Source organism: Scardinius erythrophthalmus (assembly GCF_964197995.2).
Source record: "Scardinius erythrophthalmus genome assembly, chromosome: 13".
Lineage (NCBI taxonomy): Eukaryota > Metazoa > Chordata > Actinopteri > Cypriniformes > Leuciscidae > Scardinius > Scardinius erythrophthalmus.
This window is the reverse complement of record NC_138233.1, coordinates 42,693,157-42,715,896: the sequence shown is the minus strand read 5'-3', so window position 1 is coordinate 42,715,896 and position 22,740 is coordinate 42,693,157. Positions and strand designations below refer to the sequence as shown.

The following is a 22,740-nucleotide window of genomic DNA, read 5'->3' as shown; positions in this document are numbered from 1 at the left end:
AGCTGCCAAGCAACTCCATAGCAACCAAACAGAGTACCCTAGCAACCATTTTACAAGAACTACATCTCTGCATCAGAATATTGTATAGAGATGGGGGTTGGCTCATTAGTTTCAGTTGTAAAACAGTCTGTAAATATCACCATGGTAACTGTGTATTCACACCCTAGCAACCATTTAGAGCCACCTAGCAACCATATTGCAACATATAGAAGCCATATTTCAGCTCCACAACATCGTACAGACATGGTTGTTGGCTCGTATGCAATCATGTATAACACCCTAGCAACCGAGTGGCGAGTTTTGAAACTGCAAGCACCACTTCACATTTTCTTCAGGAAATGTACATTCTAGTTCTTATTATTAGTGGTGCTTTTTTAAAAGCATCACTATTGTTATTGCTCATACTTATTAGTGGTGCTTGCTGAAAGCAAGGCATCACTATTGTTATTGCTCATACTTATTATTCTTCTTCTTATTATTATTATTATTAGTGGTGCTTGCTGAAAGCAAGGCATCACTATTGTTATTGCTCATACTTATTATTCTTATTATTATTATTATTATTATTATTATTATTATTATTCTGGACAAAGTTTGGCGCGTAATGCGCCCCGCACCGTTTGTCACAGACCCCTGAGTAAAGTGTCAAATCGACCGGCTCATTGAGGAGAGGTGTGCTATGACTTTTCTAAGCGATCGGGTGTACGATGTTCGCACAGCGGACGAAAAAGCGGCCAAAAAAGTCCCCATTGACTTTACATTGGGCATTCTAAAAATATTTGAATCCCAACCGACGTTTTCACACACACACCACTCCAAAGGGCCTGACAGCCCTGCGTCTCTCCCTCTCTCTCTCCCTCAGAGGATTTATATTATCAAGCAGCCAATAAGTAATGGCCTAAAATCTTCATAGCCACACCCTAGCAACCAGTTTTAGCACCCTAGCAACCACTAAGAGCTCCCTAGCAACCACCCTAAACCAAAAAAAATTTTTTTTTACATTTTTTTGTATTTTTTAACGCAATATTACACTCGTGGCCTTGCGATATTGCTCCATGCTTGTGCCTATTCAGCCATAGGCACGAGGCCGCAGGCCGAGTGCCGTACTGAAGGCACTCGTTATTAAAGATTTTAATAACTCTATAAAAACTCCATAGTAACCATCTTTGACAACTACCAACCACCTAGTAACAAAATAGCAACTACCAAAAATACCTTAGCAACCATCCTGAACACCCTAGCAACGTCTAGAAACGCTCTAGTAGATCATAGAAACACCAAGGTGGTCTCGTTTCACTCAGGGCATCAAATGGCCAATCATGAATCACCTCAACACTTCCTAGCCCCTCCCTAGCAACCATTGTCGAGCACCTTAGCAACCAAAATCCTAGAGGGATATCTTCTATTCTGAATGTCACAGAGGCATGGAAGTTGGTTTATATCATTCATAGTAACAAAAAGCCTTTGCAGTTTCATCAATGGCAGCTGTCAAGCAACTCCATAGCAACCAAACAGATTACCCTAGCAACCAAAATTCAAAGAGGGATATCTTCCATTCTGAATGTCACAGAGGCATGGGAGTTTGTTTATGTCATTCATACTGAAAAGCAGCCTTTGGAGTTCATCATTAGCAGCTGCCAAGCCACTCCATAGCAACCAAACAGAGTACCCTAGCAACTATTTAGCAAGGCCTATATCTCTGTATCAGAGCATCGTATAGAGATGGGGGAAGGTTTATATAATTCAATATTGACAAGAAGCCTTTGGAGTTTCATGATTGGCAGCTGCCAAGCCACTCCCTAGCAACCAATCATAGTACCCTAGCAACCAAAATCCAAAGAGGGATATCTTCCAGTCTGAATGTCACAGAGGCATGGGAGTTGGTTTATATCATTCATAGTAACAAAAAGCCGTTGCAGTTTCATCAATGGCAGCTGTCAAGCAACTCCATAGCAACCAAACAGATTACCCTAGCAACCAAAATTCAAAGAGGGATATCTTCCATTCTGAATGTCACAGAGGCATGGGAGTTGGTTTAAGTCATTCATACTGACAAGAAGCCTTTGGTGTTTCATGATTGGCAGCTGCCAAGCAACTCCATAACAACCAAACAGAGTACCCTAGCAACCAAAATCCAAAGAGGGATCTCTTCCATTCTGAATGTCACAGAGGCATGGGAGTTGGTTTATATCATTCATAATGACAAGCAGCCTTTGGAGTTTTATGATTGGCAGCTGCCAAGTCACTCCCTGGCAACCAAACAGAGGACCCTAGCAACCGTTTATCATGACCCATGTCTCTGCATCAGAACATCACATAGAGATGGGGTTGGCTCTTTTGTTTTGGTTGGGAAACTGTCTGTAACTATCACCATGGTAACTGATTTCACACCCTAGCAACCGTTTAGAGCCACCTAGCAACCATATTGCAACATATAGAAGCCATATTTCAGCTCCACAACATTGTACAGACATGGTTGTTGGCTCGAATGCAATCATGTACAACACCCTAGCAACCAAGTGGAGAGTTTTGCCACTGCAAGCACCACTTCACATTTTCTTCAGGAAATGTACATTCTAGTTATTATTATTATTATTATTCTGGACAAAGTTTGGCGCGAAACTCGCCCCGCAGCGTTTGTCACAGACCCCTGAGTGAAGTGTCAAATCGACCGGCTCATTGAGGAGAGGTGTGCAATGACTTTTCTAAGCGATCGGGTGTACGATGTTCGCACAGCGGACGAAAAAGCGGCCAAAAAAGTCCCCATTGACTTAACATTGGGAGTTCTAAAAATATTTGAATCCCAACTGCCGTTTTCACACACACAGACTCCAAAGGGCCTGACACCCCTGCATCTCTCCCTCTCTCTCTCCCTCAGAGGATTTATATTATCAAGCAGCCAATAAGTAATGGCCTAAAATCTTCATAGCCACACCCTAGCAACCAGTTTCAGCACCCTAGCAACCACCTAAGAGCTCCCTAGCAACCACCCTATACCAAAAAAAAAAAAGTTTTTTATTTTTTTTTATTTTTTAAAGCAATATTACACTCGTGGCCATCCGAAATCACTCCATGCTTGTGCCTATTCGGCCATAGGCACGAGGCCGCAGGCCGAGTGCCGTACTGAACCACCCAGAACACCCTATTCGGCCATAGGCACGAGGCCGCAGGCCGAGTGCCATACTGAAGGCACTCGCAACCACTCAGAACACCCTAGCAACTGCTTTTTTAAAAAAAAATTAAAGCAATATTACACTCGTGGCCTTGCGAAATTGCTCCATGCTTGTGCCTATTCGGCCATAGGCACGAGGCCGCAGGCCGAGTGCCGTACATAAGGCACTCGCAACCATCCAGAACACCCTAGCAACTGCCTAGCAACCACCCAGAACACCTAGCAACTGCCTAGTAACCACCCAGAACACTCTAGCAACTGCCTAGCAACGCCCTAGCATCTACCCAGAATACGATAGCAACTGTCTAGCAACACCATAACAACCACCCAGAACACCCTAGCAACCACCTAGCAACGCCCTAGCAACCACCAAGAATACCCTAGCAACTGCCTAGCAACCACCAAGAATACCCTAGCAACTACCTAGCAACCACCCAGAACACCATAGCAACTGCCTAGCAACACCATAGCAACCACCCAGAACACCCTAGCAACCACCTGGCAACAGCATCTTGCTAAAAACATGCTAGCAACATGCTAATCAAGCTAGCATCATGCTAGCAACATGCTAATCATGCTAGCATTATGCTAATCATGCTAGCATCATGCTACCAACATGCTAATCAAGCTAGCATTATGCTAACAACATGCTAATCAAGCTAGCATCATGCTAGCAACATGCTAATCATGTTAGCATCTAGCTAAAAACATGCTAGCAAAATGCTAATCATGCTAGCATCTTGTTAAAAGCATGCTAGCAACATGCTAATCATGCTAGCATCATGCTACCAACATGCTAATCAAGTTAGCATCATGCTAATCAAGCTAGCATCATGCTAGCAACATGTTAATCAAGCTAACATCATGTTAGCACCATGCTAATCAAGCTAGCATCATGCTAGCAACATGCTAATCAAGCTAGCATATTGCTAGCCACATGCTAATCATGTTAGCATCTAGCTAAAAACATGTTAGCAAAATGCTAATCATGCTAGCATCTTGTTAAAAGCATGCTAGCAACATGCTAATCATGCTAGCATCATGCTACCAACATGCTAATCAAGCTAGCATCATGCTAATCAAGCTAGCATCATGTTAGCAACATGCTAATAATGTTAGCATTATGCTAGCAACATGCTAATCAAGCTAGCATAATGCTAGCAACATGCTAATCATGTTAGCATCAAGCTAAAAATATGCTAGCAAAACGCTAATCATGCTAGCTTCTTGTTAAAAGCATGCTAGCAAAATGCTAATCATGCTATCATCATGCGACCAAGATGCTAATCATGTTAACAACATGCTAATCATGCTAGCATCATTCTAACAACATGTTAATCATAGTAAATCATGCTGGAATGTGGTAAATCGTAGTAAATCATCTTAGAATCATGGTAAATCGTGGTAAATAATGTTAAAACGTGGTATATCATGGTATCACAACATGGTAATTGTGTTAGCATCTGCCCAGTGGCGAATTTTGCCACTGCAAGCACCACTTCACATTTTCTTCAGGAAATGTACATTCTAGTTATTATTATTATTATTCTGGACAAAGTTTGGCGCGAAACTCGCCCCGCACCGTTTGTCACAGACCCCTGAGTGAAGTGTCAAATCGACCGGCTCATTGAGGAGAGGTGTGCTATGACTTTTCTAAGCGATCGGGTGTACGATGTTCGCACAGCGGACGAAAAAGCGGCCAAAAAAGTCCCCATTGACTTTACATTGGGAGTTCTAAAAACATTTGAATCCCAACTGCCGTTTTCACACACACAGACTCCAAAGGGCCTGACAGCCCTGCGTCTCTCCCTCTCTCTCTCCCTCAGAGGATTTATTTTATCAAGCAGCCAATAAGTAATGGCCTAAAATCTTCATAGCCACACCCTAGCAACCAGTTTCAGCACCCTAGCAACCACTAAGAGCTCCCTAGCAACCACCCTATACCAAAAAAAAAAAAAAAGTTTTTTATTTTTTTTTATTTCTAAAAGCAATATTACACTCGTGGCCATCCGAAATCACTCCATTCTTGTGCCTATTCGGCCATAGGCACGAGCGAGGCCGCAGGCCGAGTGCCGTACTGAACCACCCAGAACACCCTATTCGGCCATAGGCACGAGGCCGCAGGCCGAGTGCCGTACTGAAGGCACTCGCAACCACTCAGAACACCCTAGCAACTGCTTTTTTTTTAAAAAATTAAAGCAATATTACACTCGTGGCCTTGCGAAATTGCTCCATGCTTGTGCCTATTCTGCCATAGGCACGAGGCCGCAGGCCGAGTGCCGTACATAAGGCACTCGCAACCACCCAGAACACCCTAGCAACTGCCTAGCAACCACCAAGAACACCTAGCAACTGCCTAGTAACCACCCAGAACACTCTAGCAACTGCCTAGCAACGCCCTAGCATCTACCCAGAATACCATAGCAACTGTCTAGCAACACCATAGCAACCACCCAGAACACCCTAGCAACCACCTAGCAACGCCCTAGCAACCACCAAGAATACCCTAGCAACTGCCTAGCAACCACCAAGAATACCCTAGCAACTACCTAGCAACCACCCAGAACACCCTAGCAACCACCTGGCAACAGCATCTTGCTAAAAACATGCTAGCAACATGCTAATCAAGCTAGCATCATGCTAGCAACATGCTAATCATGCTAGCATTATGCTAATCATGCTAGCATCATGCTACCAACATGCTAATCAAGCTAGCATCATGCTAACAACATGCTAATCAAGCTAGCTACATGCTAATCATGTTAGCATCTAACTAAAAACATGCTAGCAAAATGCTAATCATGCTAGCATCTTGTTAAAAGCATGCTAGCAACATGCTAATCATGTTAGCATCATGCTACCAACATGCTAATCAAGCTAGCATCATGCTAGCAACATGTTAATCAAGCTAACATCATGTTAGCACCATGCTAATCAAGCTAGCATCATGCTAGCAACATGCTAATCAAGCTAGCATATTGCTAGCCACATGCTAATCATGTTAGCATCTAGCTAAAAACATGCTAGCAAAATGCTAATCATGTTAGCATTTTGTTAAAAGCATGCTAGCAACATGTTAATCATGCTAGCATCATGCTACCAACATGCTAATCAAGCTAACATCATGCTAATCAAGCTAGCATCATGCTAATCAAGCTAGCATCATGCTAGCAACATGCTAATAATGCTAGCATTATGCTAGCAACATGCTAATCAAGCTAGCATAATGCTAGCAACATGCTAATCATGTTAGCATCAAGCTAAAAATATGCTTGCAAAACGCTAATCATGCTAGCTTCTTGTTAAAAGCATGCTAGCAAAATGCTAATCATGCTATCATCATGCGACCAAGATGCTAATCATGTTAACAACATGCTAATCATGCTAGCATCATTCTAACAACATGTTAATCATAGTAAATCATGCTGGAATGTGGTAAATCGTAGTAAATCATCTTAGAATCATGGTAAATCGTGGTAAATAATGTTAAAACGTGGTATATCATGGTATCACAACATGGTAATTGTGTTAGCATCTGCCCAGTGGCGAATTTTGCCACTGCAAGCACCACTTCACATTTTCTTCAGGAAATGTACATTCTAGTTAGTGGTGCTTGCTGAAAGCAAGGCATCACTATTGTTATTGCTCATACTTATTAGTGGTGCTTGCTGAAAGCAAGGCATCACTATTGTTATTGCTCATACTTATTATTCTTATTATTATTCTGGACAAAGTTTGGCGCGTAACTCGCCCCGCACCGTTTGTCTCAGACCCATGAATGAGGTGTCAAATCGACCGGCTCATTAAGGAGAGGTGTGCTATGACTTTTATAAGCGATCGGGGGTGCGGTGTTCACCCCAGGGGCAAAAAAGCGGCCAAAAAAGTCCCATTGACTTAACATTGCGACGAACTTTGACCACACGTAGCTCTGAGTGAGGATTTCGCAGAAACGTGTGATTTGCCACATTTGAAGAGGCTGACAGGCTCTGTAAGAACATACCTCACAATGGGGTAAAAGTTGCACCCCTGGGGGGCAGGAGATGCCCAAAATTGCCCCATTGACTTACTATGGGGAAGGAACGTCCCGTGAAACACACATGCTTTTCCTACTATGGTAAATTGCATAGGGACTTTGTATTGAACGTAGCTCTGGATCACAGTGTCATAGAGACAAGGGGGAGGGCTCATTTTACTCAGACGACCAATCAGTCTCTCAGGATCATTGTGAAGCTATCAAGCCACGCCCTGGCAACCATTTAGAGCCCCTTAGCAACAAGTTCCATAGACTTCCATTGAAAGAGTTTAAAGAGATATCTCCAGACTGAATTGTCATAGAAACATGGGGGTGGTCTCATTTGACTCGGGGCAGCAAACAGCCAATCATGAATTACCTCAACACTTCCAAGCCCCTCCCTAGCAACCATTGTCGAGCACCTTAGCAACCAAAATCTAAAGAGGGATATCTTCCATTCTGAATGTCACAGAGGCATGGGAGTTGGTTTATATCATTCATAGTGACAAGAAGCCTTTGGAGTTTCATGATTGGCAGCTGAAAAGCCACTCCCTAGCAACCAAACAGAGTACCCTGGCAACAAAAATCCAAAGAGGGATATCTTCCATTCTGAATGTCGCAGAGGCATGGGAGTTGGTTTATATCATTAATACTGACAAGCAGCCTTTGGAGTTTCATGATTGGCAGCTGACAAGCCACTCCCTAGCAACCAAACAGAGTACCCTAGCAACCAAAATCCAAAGAGGCATATCTTCCATTCTGAATGTCGTAGAGGCATGGGAGTTGGTTTATATCATTCATACTGACAAGCAGCCTTTGGAGTTTCATGATTAGCAGCTGATAAGCCACTCCCTACCAACCAAACAGAGTACCCTAGCAACCAAAATCCAAAGAGGGATATCTTCCATTCTGAATGTCACAGAGGCATGGGAGTTGGTTTATATCATTCATACTGACAAGAAACCTTTGGAAATTCATCATTGGCAGCTGCCAAACCACTCCATAGCAACCAAACAGAGTACCCTAGTAACCGTTTAGCAAAATGTATATCTCTGCATCAGAACATCGTATAGAGATGTGAGTTGGTTTATATCATTCATACTGACAAGAAGCCTTTGCAGTTTCATCATTAGTAGCTGCCAAGCAACTCCATAGCAACCAAACAGAGTACCCTAGCAACCATTTTACAAGACCTACATCTCTGCGTCAGAATATTGTATAGAGATGGGGGGTTGGCTCATTAGTTTCAGTTGTAAAACAGTCTGTAAATATCACCATGGTAACTGTGTATTCACACCCTAGCAACCATTTAGAGACACCTAGCAACCATATTGCAACATATAGAAGCCATATTTCAGCTCCACAACATCGTACAGACATGGTTGTTGGCTGGTATGCAATCATGTACAACACCCTAGCAACCGAGTGGCGAGTTTTGCCACTGCAAGCACCACTTCACATTTTCTTCAGGAAATGTACATTCTAGTTATTATTCTTCTTTTTATTATTCTGGACAAAAGTTTGGCGCGTAACTCGCCCCGCACCGTTTGTCACAGACCCATGAATGAGGTGTCAAATCGACCGGCTCATTAAGGAGAGGTGTGCTATGACTTTTATAAGCGATCAGGGGTGCGGTGTTCGCCCCAGGGGCGAAAAAGCGGCCAAAAAAGTCCCATTGACTTAACATTGCGACGAACTTTGACCACTTGTAGCTCTGAGCGAGGATTTCGCAGAAACGTGTGATTTGCCACATTTGAAGAGGCTGACAGGCTCTGTAAGAACATACCTCACAATGGGGTAAAAGTTGCACCCCTGGGGGGCAGGAGATGCCCAAAGTTGCCCCATTGACTTACTATGGGGAAGGAACATCCCGTGAAACACACATGCTTTTCCTACTATGGTAAATTGCATAGGGACTTTGTATTGAACGTAGCTCTGGATCACAGTGTCATAGAGACAAGGGGGAGGGCTCATTTTACTCAGACGACCAATCAGTCTCTCAGGATCATTGTGAAGCTATCAAGCCACGCCCTAGCAACCATTTAGAGCCCCTTAGCAACAAGTTCCATAGACTTCCATTGAAAGAGTTCAAAGAGATATCTCCAGACTGAATTGTCATAGAAACATGGGGGTGGTCTCATTTGACTCGGGGCAGCAAACAGCCAATCATGAATCACCTCAACACTTCCAAGCCCCTCCCTAGCAACCATTGTCGAGCACCTTAGAACATACCTCACAATGGGGTAAAAGTTGCACCCCTGGGGGGCAGGAGCGTCCCAAAGTTGTCCCATTGACTTACTATGGGGAAGGAATGTCCCGTGAAACACACATGCTTTTCCTACTATGGTAAATTGCATAGGGATTTTGTAATGAACGTAGCTCTGGATCACAGTGTCATAGAGACAAGGGGGAGGGCTCATCTTACTCAGATGACCAATCAGTCTCTCAGGATCATTGTGAAGCTATCAAGCCACGCCCTAGCAACCATTTAGAGCACCTTAGCAACAAGTCCCATAGACTTCCATTGAAAGAGATCAAAGGGATATCTCAGGACTGAATTGTCATAGAAACATGGGGGTGGTCTCATTTGACTCGGGGCAGCAAACAGCCAATCATGAATCACCTCAACACTTCCTAGCCCCACCATAGCAACCACCCAGAACACCCTAGCAACCACCTGGCAACAGCATCTTGCTAAAAACATGCTAGCAACATGCTAATCAAGCTAGCATCATGCTAGCAACATGCTAATCATGCTAGCATTATGCTAATCATGCTAGCATCATGCTACCAACATGCTAATCAAGCTAGCATTATGCTAACAACATGCTAATCAAGCTAGCATCATGCTAGCAACATGCTAATCATGTTAGCATCTAGCTAAAAACATGCTAGCAAAATGCTAATCATGCTAGCATCTTGTTAAAAGCATGCTAGCAACATGCTAATCATGCTAGCATCATGCTACCAACATGCTAATCAAGTTAGCATCATGCTAATCAAGCTAGCATCATGCTAGCAACATGTTAATCAAGCTAACATCATGTTAGCACCATGCTAATCAAGCTAGCATCATGCTAGCAACATGCTAATCAAGCTAGCATATTGCTAGCCACATGCTAATCATGTTAGCATCTAGCTAAAAACATGTTAGCAAAATGCTAATCATGCTAGCATCTTGTTAAAAGCATGCTAGCAACATGCTAATCATGCTAGCATCATGCTACCAACATGCTAATCAAGCTAGCATCATGCTAATCAAGCTAGCATCATGTTAGCAACATGCTAATAATGTTAGCATTATGCTAGCAACATGCTAATCAAGCTAGCATAATGCTAGCAACATGCTAATCATGTTAGCATCAAGCTAAAAATATGCTAGCAAAACGCTAATCATGCTAGCTTCTTGTTAAAAGCATGCTAGCAAAATGCTAATCATGCTATCATCATGCGACCAAGATGCTAATCATGTTAACAACATGCTAATCATGCTAGCATCATTCTAACAACATGTTAATCATAGTAAATCATGCTGGAATGTGGTAAATCGTAGTAAATCATCTTAGAATCATGGTAAATCGTGGTAAATAATGTTAAAACGTGGTATATCATGGTATCACAACATGGTAATTGTGTTAGCATCTGCCCAGTGGCGAATTTTGCCACTGCAAGCACCACTTCACATTTTCTTCAGGAAATGTACATTCTAGTTATTATTATTATTATTCTGGACAAAGTTTGGCGCGAAACTCGCCCCGCACCGTTTGTCACAGACCCCTGAGTGAAGTGTCAAATCGACCGGCTCATTGAGGAGAGGTGTGCTATGACTTTTCTAAGCGATCGGGTGTACGATGTTCGCACAGCGGACGAAAAAGCGGCCAAAAAAGTCCCCATTGACTTTACATTGGGAGTTCTAAAAACATTTGAATCCCAACTGCCGTTTTCACACACACAGACTCCAAAGGGCCTGACAGCCCTGCGTCTCTCCCTCTCTCTCTGCCTCAGAGGATTTATTTTATCAAGCAGCCAATAAGTAATGGCCTAAAATCTTCATAGCCACACCCTAGCAACCAGTTTCAGCACCCTAGCAACCACTAAGAGCTCCCTAGCAACCACCCTATACCAAAAAAAAAAAAAAAGTTTTTTATTTTTTTTTATTTCTAAAAGCAATATTACACTCGTGGCCATCCGAAATCACTCCATTCTTGTGCCTATTCGGCCATAGGCACGAGCGAGGCCGCAGGCCGAGTGCCGTACTGAACCACCCAGAACACCCTATTCGGCCATAGGCACGAGGCCGCAGGCCGAGTGCCGTACTGAAGGCACTCGCAACCACTCAGAACACCCTAGCAACTGCTTTTTTTAAAAAAAATTAAAGCAATATTACACTCGTGGCCTTGCGAAATTGCTCCATGCTTGTGCCTATTCTGCCATAGGCACGAGGCCGCAGGCCGAGTGCCGTACATAAGGCACTCGCAACCACCCAGAACACCCTAGCAACTGCCTAGCAACCACCCAGAACACCTAGCAACTGCCTAGTAACCACCCAGAACACTCTAGCAACTGCCTAGCAACGCCCTAGCATCTACCCAGAATACCATAGCAACTGTCTAGCAACACCATAGCAACCACCCAGAACACCCTAGCAACCACCTAGCAACGCCCTAGCAACCACCAAGAATACCCTAGCAACTGCCTAGCAACCACCAAGAATACCCTAGCAACTACCTAGCAACCACCCAGAACACCCTAGCAACCACCTGGCAACAGCATCTTGCTAAAAACATGCTAGCAACATGCTAATCAAGCTAGCATCATGCTAGCAACATGCTAATCATGCTAGCATTATGCTAATCATGCTAGCATCATGCTACCAACATGCTAATCAAGCTAGCATCATGCTAACAACATGCTAATCAAGCTAGCTACATGCTAATCATGTTAGCATCTAACTAAAAACATGCTAGCAAAATGCTAATCATGCTAGCATCTTGTTAAAAGCATGCTAGCAACATGCTAATCATGTTAGCATCATGCTACCAACATGCTAATCAAGCTAGCATCATGCTAGCAACATGTTAATCAAGCTAACATCATGTTAGCACCATGCTAATCAAGCTAGCATCATGCTAGCAACATGCTAATCAAGCTAGCATATTGCTAGCCACATGCTAATCATGTTAGCATCTAGCTAAAAACATGCTAGCAAAATGCTAATCATGTTAGCATTTTGTTAAAAGCATGCTAGCAACATGTTAATCATGCTAGCATCATGCTACCAACATGCTAATCAAGCTAACATCATGCTAATCAAGCTAGCATCATGCTAATCAAGCTAGCATCATGCTAGCAACATGCTAATAATGCTAGCATTATGCTAGCAACATGCTAATCAAGCTAGCATAATGCTAGCAACATGCTAATCATGTTAGCATCAAGCTAAAAATATGCTTGCAAAACGCTAATCATGCTAGCTTCTTGTTAAAAGCATGCTAGCAAAATGCTAATCATGCTAGCAAAATGCTAATCATGCTATCATCATGCGACCAAGATGCTAATCATGTTAACAACATGCTAATCATGCTAGCATCATTCTAACAACATGTTAATCATAGTAAATCATGCTGGAATGTGGTAAATCGTAGTAAATCATCTTAGAATCATGGTAAATCGTGGTAAATAATGTTAAAACGTGGTATATCATGGTATCACAACATGGTAATTGTGTTAGCATCTGCCCAGTGGCGAATTTTGCCACTGCAAGCACCACTTCACATTTTCTTCAGGAAATGTACATTCTAGTTAGTGGTGCTTGCTGAAAGCAAGGCATCACTATTGTTATTGCTCATACTTATTATTATTCTTCTTTTTATTATTCTGGACAAAAGTTTGGCGCGTAACTCGCCCCGCACCGTTTGTCACAGACCCATGAATGAGGTGTCAAATCGACCGGCTCATTAAGGAGAGGTGTGCTATGACTTTTATAAGCGATCGGGGGTGCGGTGTTCGCCCCAGGGGCGAAAAAGCGGCCAAAAAAGTCCCATTGACTTAACATTGCGACGAACTTTGACCACTTGTAGCTCTGAGCGAGGATTTCGCAGAAACGTGTGATTTGCCACATTTGAAGAGGCTGACAGGCTCTGTAAGAACATACCTCACAATGGGGTAAAAGTTGCACCCCTGGGGGGCAGGAGATGCCCAAAGTTGCCCCATTGACTTACTATGGGGAAGGAACATCCCGTGAAACACACATGCTTTTCCTACTATGGTAAATTGCATAGGGACTTTGTATTGAACGTAGCTCTGGATCACAGTGTCATAGAGACAAGGGGGAGGGCTCATTTTACTCAGACGACCAATCAGTCTCTCAGGATCATTGTGAAGCTATCAAGCCACGCCCTAGCAACCATTTAGAGCCCCTTAGCAACAAGTTCCATAGACTTCCATTGAAAGAGTTCAAAGAGATATCTCCAGACTGAATTGTCATAGAAACATGGGGGTGGTCTCATTTGACTCGGGGCAGCAAACAGCCAATCATGAATCACCTCAACACTTCCAAGCCCCTCCCTAGCAACCATTGTCGAGCACCTTAGCAACCAAAATCCAAAGAGGGATATCTTCCATTCTGAATGTCACAGAGGCATGGGAGTTGGTTTATATCATTCATAGTGACAAGAAGCCTTTGGAGTTTCATGATTGGCAGCTGACAAGCCACTCCCTAGCAACCAAACAGAGTACCCTAGCAACCAAAATCCAAAGAGGGATATCTTCCATTCTGAATGTCGCAGAGGCATGCGAGTTGGTTTATATCATTAATACTGACAAGCAGCCTTTGGAGTTTCATGATTGGCAGCTGACAAGCCACTCCCTAGCAACCAAACAGAGTACCCTAGCAACCAAAATCCAAAGAGGGATATCTTCCATTCTGAATGTCACAGAGGCATGGGAGTTGGTTTATATCATTCATAGTGACAAGAAGCCTTTGGAATTGCATCATTGGCAGCTGCCAAGTAACTCCATAGCAACCAAAAAGAGTACCCTAGCAGCCAAAATCCAAAGAGGCATATCTTCAATTCTGAATGTCACAGAGGCGTGGGAGTTGGATTATATCATTCATACTGACAAGAAGCTTTTGGAATTTCATCATTGACAGCTGACAAGCCACTCCCTAGCAACCAAACAGAGTACCCTAGCAACCAAAATCCAAAGAGGCTTATCTTCCATTCTGAATGTCACAGAGGCATGGGAGTTGGTTTATATCATTCATAGTGACAAGAAGCCTTTGGAGTTTCATGATTGGCAGCTGACAAGCCACTCGCTAGCAACCAAATAGAGTACCCTAGCAACCAAAATCCAAAGAGGGATATCTTCCATTCTGTATGTCACAGAGGCATGGGAGTTGGATTATATCATTCATACTGACAAGCAGCCTTTGGAGTTTCATGACTGCCAGCTGCCAAGCCACTCCCTAGCAACCAAATAGAGTACACTAGCAACCAAAATCCAAAGAGGGATATCTTCCATTCTGTATGTCACAGAGGCATGTGAGTTGGATTATATCATTCATACTGACAAGCAGCCTTTGGAGTTTCATGATTGGCAGCTGCCAAGCTACACCCTAGCAACCAAACAGAGTACCCTAGCAACCGTTTAGCAAAACGTATATCTCTGCATCAGAACATCATAAAGAGATGGGGTTAACACAAGTTTGACTCAGGGCAGCAAACGGCCAATCATAAATCACCTCAACACTTCCTAGCCCCTCCCTAGCAACCATTGTCGAGCACCTTAGCAACAACAATCCAAAGAGGGATATCTTCTATTCTGAATGTCACAGAGGCATGGGAGTTGGTTTATATCATACATACTGACAAGCAGCCTTTGGAGTTTCATGATTGGCAGCTGCCAAGCCACTCCCTAGCAACCAAACAGAGTACCCTAGCAACCATTTTGCAAGACCTATATCTCTGCATCAGAACATCATAAAGAGATGGGGTTAACACAAGTTTGACTCAGGGCAGCAAACGGCCAATCATAAATCACCTCAACACTTCCTAGCCCCTCCCTAGCAACCATTGTCGAGCACCTTAGCAACAACAATCCAAAGAGGGATATCTTCTATTCTGAATGTCACAGAGGCATGGGAGTTGGTTTATATCATACATACCGACAAGCAGCCTTTGGAGTTTCATGATTGGCAGCTGCCAAGCCACTCCCTAGCAACCAAACAGAGTACCCTAGCAACCATTTTGCAAGACCTATATCTCTGCATCAGAACATCATAAAGAGATGGGGTTAACACAAGTTTGACTCAGGGCAGCAAACGGCCAATCATAAATCACCTCAACACTTCCTAGCCCCTCCCTAGCAACCATTGTCGAGCACCTTAGCAACAACAATCCAAAGAGGGATATCTTCTATTCTGAATGTCACAGAGGCATGGGAGTTGGTTTATATCATACATACTGACAAGCAGCCTTTGGAGTTTCATGATTGGCAGCTGCCAAGCCACTCCCTAGCAACCAAACAGAGTACCCTAGCAACCATTTTGCAAGACCTATATCTCTGCATCAGAACATCATAAAGAGATGGGGTTAACACAAGTTTGACTCAGGGCAGCAAACGGCCAATCATAAATCACCTCAACACTTCCTAGCCCCTCCCTAGCAACCATTGTCGAGCACCTTAGCAACAACAATCCAAAGAGGGATATCTTCCATTCTGAATGTCACAGAGGCATGGGAGTTGGTTTATATCATTCATAGTGACAAGAAGCCTTTGGAATTGCATCATTGGCAGGTGCCAAGTAACTCCATAGCAACCAAAAAGAGTACCCTAGCAACCAACATCCAAAGAGGCATATCTTACATTCTGAATGTCACAGAGGCATGGGAGTTGGATTATATAATTCATAATGACAAGAAGCCTTTGGAATTTCATCATTGACAGCTGACAAGCCACTCCCTAGCAACCAAACAGAGTACCCTAGCAACCAAAATCCAAAGAGGCATATCTTCCATTCTGAATGTCGCAGAGGCATGGGAGTTGGTTTATATCATTCATAGTGACAAGAAGCCTTTGGAGTTTCATGATTGGCAGCTGACAAGCCACTCGCTAGCAACCAAATAGAGTACCCTAGCAACCGTTTAGCAAAATGTATATCTCTGCATCAGAACATCGTATAGAGATGGGAGTTGGTTTATATCATTCATGCTAACAAGAAGCCTTTGTAGTTTCATCATTAGCAGCTGACAAGCATCTCCATAGCAACCAAACAGAGTACCCTAGCAACCATTTTACAAGACCTACATCTCTGCATCAGAATATTGTATAGAGATGGGGGTTGGCTCATTAGTTTCAGTTGTAAAACAGCCTGTAAATATCACCATGGTAACTGTGTATTCACACCCTAGCAACCATTTAGAGCCACCTAGCAACCATATTGCAACATATAGAAGCCATATATCAGCTCCACAACATCGTACAGACATGGTTGTTGGCTCGAATGCAAACATGTACAACACCCTAGCAACCGAGTGGCGAGTTTTGCCACTGCAAGCACCACTTCACATTTTCTTCAGGAAATGTACATTCTAGTTATTATTCTTATTCTTATTATTATTCTGGACAAAGTTTGGCGCGTAACTCGCCCCGCACCGTTTGTCACAGATCCCTGAGTGTGGTGTCAAATCGACCGGTTCATTGAGGAGAGGTGTGCTATGACTTTTATAAGCGATCGGGGGTGCGGTGTTCGCCCCAGGGGCGAAAAAGCGGCCAAAAAAGTCCCATTGACTTAACATTGCGACGCACTGTGACCACTCGTAGCTCTGAGTGAGGATTTCGGAGAATAGTGTGATTTGCCACATTTGAAGAGGCTGACAGGCTCTGTAAGAACATACCTCACAATGGGGTAAAAGTTGCACCCCTGGGGGGCAGGAGATGCCCAAAGTTGCCCCATTGATTTACTATGGGGAAGGAACATCCCGTGAAACACACATGCTTTTCCTACTATGGTAAATTGCATAGGGACTTTGTATTGAACGTAGCTCTGGATCACAGTGTCATAGAGACAAGGGGGAGGGCTCATTTTACTCAGACGACCAATCAGTCTCTCAGGATCATTGTGAAGCTATCAAGCCACGCCCTGGCAACCATTTAGAGCCCCTTAGCAACAAGTTCCATAGACTTCCATTGAAAGAGTTCAAAGAGATATCTCCAGACTGAATTGTCATAGAAACATGGGGGTGGTCTCATTTGACTCGGGGCAGCAAACAGCCAATCATGAATCACCTCAACACTTCCAAGCCCCTCCCTAGCAACCATTGTCGATCACCCTATCAACAAAAATCCAAAGAGGGATATCTTCCATTCTGAATGTCACAGAGGCATGGGAGTTGGTTTGTATCATTCATACTGACAAGCAGCCTTTGGAGTTTCATCATTGGCAGCTGCCAAGCCACTCCCTAGCAACCAAACAGAGTACCCTAGCAACCAAAATTCAAAGAGGGATATCTTCCATTCTGAATGTCACAGAGAAATGGGAGTTGGTTTATATCATTCATAGTGACAAGAAGCCTTTGCAGTTTCGTCATTGGCAGCTACCAAGCCACTCCATAGCAACCAAACAGAGTACCCTAGCAACCTAAATCCAAAGAGGGATATCAGCCATTCTGAATGTCACAGAGGCATGGGAGTTGGTTTATATCATTCATAGTGACACAAAGCCTTTGCAGTTTCATCATTGGCAGCTGCCAAGCCACTCCCTAGCAACCTAACAGAGTACCCTAGCAACCGTTTAGCAAGACCTATATCTCTGCATCAGAACATCGTATAGAGATGGGAGTTGGTTTATATCATTCATACTGACAAGCAGCCTTTGGAGTTTCATGATTGGCAGCTACCAAGCCACTTCCTAGCAACCAAACAGAGTACCCTAGCAACCAAAATCCAAAGAGGGATATCTTCCATTCTGTATGTCACAGAGGCATGGGAGTTGGTTTATATCATTCATAGTGACAAGAAGCCTTTGTAGTTTCATTATTGGCAGCTGCCAAGCCACTCCCTAGCAACCAAATAGAGTACCCTAGCAACCAAAATCCAAAGAGGGATATCTTCTATTCTGAATGTCACAGAGGCATGGGAGTTGGTTTGTATCATTTATAGTGACAAGAAGCCTTTGTAGTTTCATTATTGGCAGCTGCCAAGCCACTCCCTAGCAACCAAACAGAGTACCCTAGCAACCAAAATCCAAAGAGGGATATCTTCCATTCTGAATGTCACAGAGGCATGGTATTTGGTTTGAATCATTCATACTGACAAGCAGCCTTTGGAGTTTCATGATTGGCAGCTGCCAAGCCACTCCTTAGCAACCAAACAGAGGACCCTAACAACCGTTTATCAAGACCCATGTCTCTGCATCAGAACATCGTATAGAGATGGGGGTTGGCTCTTTTGTTTTGGTTGGGAAACAGTCTGTAACTATCACCATGGTAACTGAATTCACACCCTAGCAACCGTTTAGAGTCACCTAGCAACCATATTGCAACATATAGAAGCTATATTTCAGCTCCACAACATCGTACAGACATGGTTGTTGGCTCGTATGCAATCATGTACAACACCCTAGCAACCGAGTGGCGAGTTTTGCCACTGCAAGCACCATTTCACATTTTCTTCAGGAAATGTACATTCTAGTTATTATTATTATTCTGGACAACTTATTATTATTCTGGCGCGTAATGCGCCCCGCACCGTTTGTCTCAGACTCCTGAATGAGGCATCAAATCGACCGGCTCATTGAGGAGAGGTGTGCTATGACTTTTCTAAGCGATCGGGTGTACGATGTTCGCACAGCGGACGAAAAAGCGGCCAAAAAAGTCCCCATTGACTTTACATTGGGAGTTCTAAAAACATTTGAATCTCAACTGCCGTTTTCACACACACAGACTCCAAAGGGCCTGACAGCCCTGCGTCTCTCCCTCTCTCTCTCCCTCAGAGGATTTATATTATCAAGCAGCCAATAAGTAATGGCCTAAAATCTTCATAGCCACACCCTAGCAACCAGTTTCAGCACCCTAGCAACCACTAAGAGCTCCCTAGCAACCACCCTAAACCAAAAAAAAATGTTTTTTAATTTTTTTTGTATTTTTTAACGCAATATTACACTCGTGGCCTTGCGATATTGCTCCATGCTTGTTCCTATTCGGCCATAGTCACGAGGCCGCAGGCCGAGTGCCGTACTGAACCACCCAGAACACCCTATTCGGCCATAGGCACGAGGCCGCAGGCCGAGTGCCGTACTGAAGGCACTCGCAACCACCCAGAACGCCCTAGCAACTGCTTTTTTTTTAAATTATAGCAATATTACACTCGTGGCCTTGCGAAATTGCTCCATACTTGTGCCTATTCGGCATCCACCCAGAATACCATAGCAACTGCCTAGCAACACCATAGCAACCACCCAGAACACCCTAGCAACCACCTAGCAACGCCCTAGCAACCACCAAGAATACCCTAGCAACTGCCTAGCAACCACCAAGAATACACTAGCAACTGCCTAGCAACCACCCAGAACACCTTAGCAACTGCCTAGCAACACCATAGCAACCACCCAGAACACCCTAGCAACCACCTGGCAACAGCATCTTGCTAAAAACATGCTAGCAACATGCTAAACATGCTAGCAACATGCTAAACATGCTAGCATCATGGTAGCAACTGCCTAGCAACCACCCAGAACACCCTAGCAACTGCCTAGCAACGCCCTAGCATCCACCCAGAATACCATAGCAACTGCCTAGCAACACCATAGCAAACACCAAGAACACCCTAGCAACACCCTAGCAACCACCAAGAATACCCTAGCAACCGCCTAGCAACCAACCAGAACTGCTTAGCAACACCATAGCAACCGCCCAGAACACCCTAGCAACCACCTAGCAACTGCCTAGCAACCACCCAGAACACCCTAGCAACACCCTAGCAACCACCCAGAATACCATAGCAACTGCCTAGCAACCGCCTAGCAACCACCCAGAACACCCTAGCAACGCCCTAGCAACCACCCAGAATACCATAGCAACTGCCTAGCAACACCATAGCAACCACCCAGAACACCCTAGCAACTGCCTAGCAACAACCCAGAACACCCTAGCAACCGCCTAGCAACCACCCAGAATACCTTAGCAACCGCCTAGCAACACCATAGCAACTACCCAGAACACCCTAGCAACCGCCTAACAACACCCTAGCAACCGCCTAGCAACCACCCAGAACACCCTAGCAACCGCCTAGCAACACCATAACAACCACCCAGAACACCCTAGCAACCGCCTAGCAACACCCAGAATACCCTAGCAACCGCCTAGCAACCACCCAGAATACCTTAGCAACCGCCTAGCAACACCATAGCAACCACCCAGAACACCCTAGCAACCGCCTAGCAACCAACCAGAACACCTTAGCAACCGCCTAGCAACACCATAGCAACCACACAGAACACCCTAGCAATCACCTAGCAACCACCCAGAATACCCTAGCAACCGCCTAGCAACCACCCAGAACACCCTAGCAACCGCCTAGCAAAAAACGTTCTGGTCCAAACTTTCTCAAGCCAACTTAAAGTTTGTCTCGACGAACTTTTGCATCTAGTTATTATTATTATTCTGACCCTAAAAAAATCTATATCAAACTCCTCCTAGAGCTTTAACTCTACATACTCCAAACTCGGCTCAGACACACAAACTGATCTGACTCGAGTTGCTTTATCTTTTCAGACTGATCGGACTTACGGTTTTCCTACAAATGACGATCAAAACTCGAAAAAACTCATTCAAAAACTCCCATTGACTTACATTGGGGAGTTCTAAAAAATTCCAACCGACAAAAATTTAAATCTAAACACCTTGAAGACTAAACCAAACTGCCGTTCTATATATATTAGCCAATGAAACTCATTTAAACTAATAAACTCTAATCTCATACACTTATAAACTAATTCACTTAAATTTAATAACTAATTAACTAATAAACTCATGAATTCATAGACTTATGAACTCTTAAACTCATAAATTAATAAACTCTGAACTCTAAACTCATTTAAACTTATAAACTCTAAACTCAAAAACTCGTACACTTATAAACTCTAAATTCATAAACTCTGAGTGTGTGTGTGTGTGTGTTTGTGTGTATCTATCTAACTTATTTATATATCTATCATAAACTTCAAACTACTTTAAACTACTTTAAACTTCAAACCACTTTAAACTTCTTAAGTTTAATGCTTCCAGCTCCCAAGCAACTCCATAGCAACCAAACTTGAGTACCCTAGCAACCGTTTTGCAAGACCTATATCTCTGTATCAGAACATCGTATAGAGATGAGTTTTGGCTCTTTTGACTCATGCTAGCAAATAGCACTTCCAACAAGCTACACATGCTAGCAGTGAATAGCTACATGCTAATAGCGATTAGTTAAGTGTTGAATCATGCCAAGATCATGCTAAGAACTCTATAAAAACTCCACAGTAACCATCTGTGACAACTACCAACCACCTAGTAACACCATATCAACCGCCCTCAATACCATAGCAACCCCCCAGAACACCCTAGCAACCGCCTAGCAACCACCCAGAACACCCTAGCAACCACCCAAAATACCCTAGCAACCGCCTAGCAACCACCCAAAAGACCCTAGCAACCGCCTAGCAACCACCCAAAACACCCTAACAACCGCCTAGCAACCACCCAAAAGACCCTAGCAACCACCCAAAATATCCCAGCAAACGCCTAGCAACCACCCAGAATACCCTAGCAACCACCCAGAAACCCTAGCAACCGCCTAGCAACCACCCAAAAGACCCTAGCAACCACCCAGAACAACCTAGCAACCACCCAGAAAACCTAGCAACCGCCTAGCAACCACCCAAAAGACCCTAGCTACCACCCAAAAGACCCTAGCAACCGCCTAGCAACCACCCAAAAGACCCTAGCAACCACCCAAAATATCCTAGCAACCGCCTAGCAACCACCCAAAAGACCCTAGCAACCACCAGAAATATCCTAGCAACCGCCTAGCAACCACCCAAAACAGCCTAGCAACCACCCAGAACACCCTAGCAACCACCCAAAAGACCCTAGCAACCGCCTAGCAACCACCAAGAACACCCTAGCAACCACCCAAAAGACCCTAGCAACCACCCAAAAGACCCTAGCAACCGCCTAGCAACCACCCAAAAGACCCTAGCAACCGCCTAGCAACCACCCAAAATATCCTAGCAACCACCCAAAACACCCTAGCAACCACCTAGCAACCACCCAGAACACCCTAGCAACCACCCAGAAACCCTAGCAACCACCCAAAACACCCTAGCAACCGCCTAGCAACCACCCAAAAGACCCTAGCAACCACCCAAAATATCCTAGCAACCACCCAAAAGACCCTAGCAACCACCCAGAACACCCTAGCAACCACCAAAAACACCCTAGCAACCGTGTCTATCTAACTTATTTATCTATGTCAAACTTCAAACTACTGTAAACTACTGTAAACTTCAAAC

At 44.0% G+C, this 22,740-nt stretch overlaps 1 protein-coding gene across 1 annotated transcript in view; it reads left to right on the top strand.

The window, feature by feature from the left end:
• Nucleotides 1-22,740, top strand: part of LOC308700528 (thyroglobulin-like) — a 467,177-nt gene that overhangs the window by 405,725 nt on the left and 38,712 nt on the right. The gene's annotated exons all lie outside the window — the stretch shown is intronic.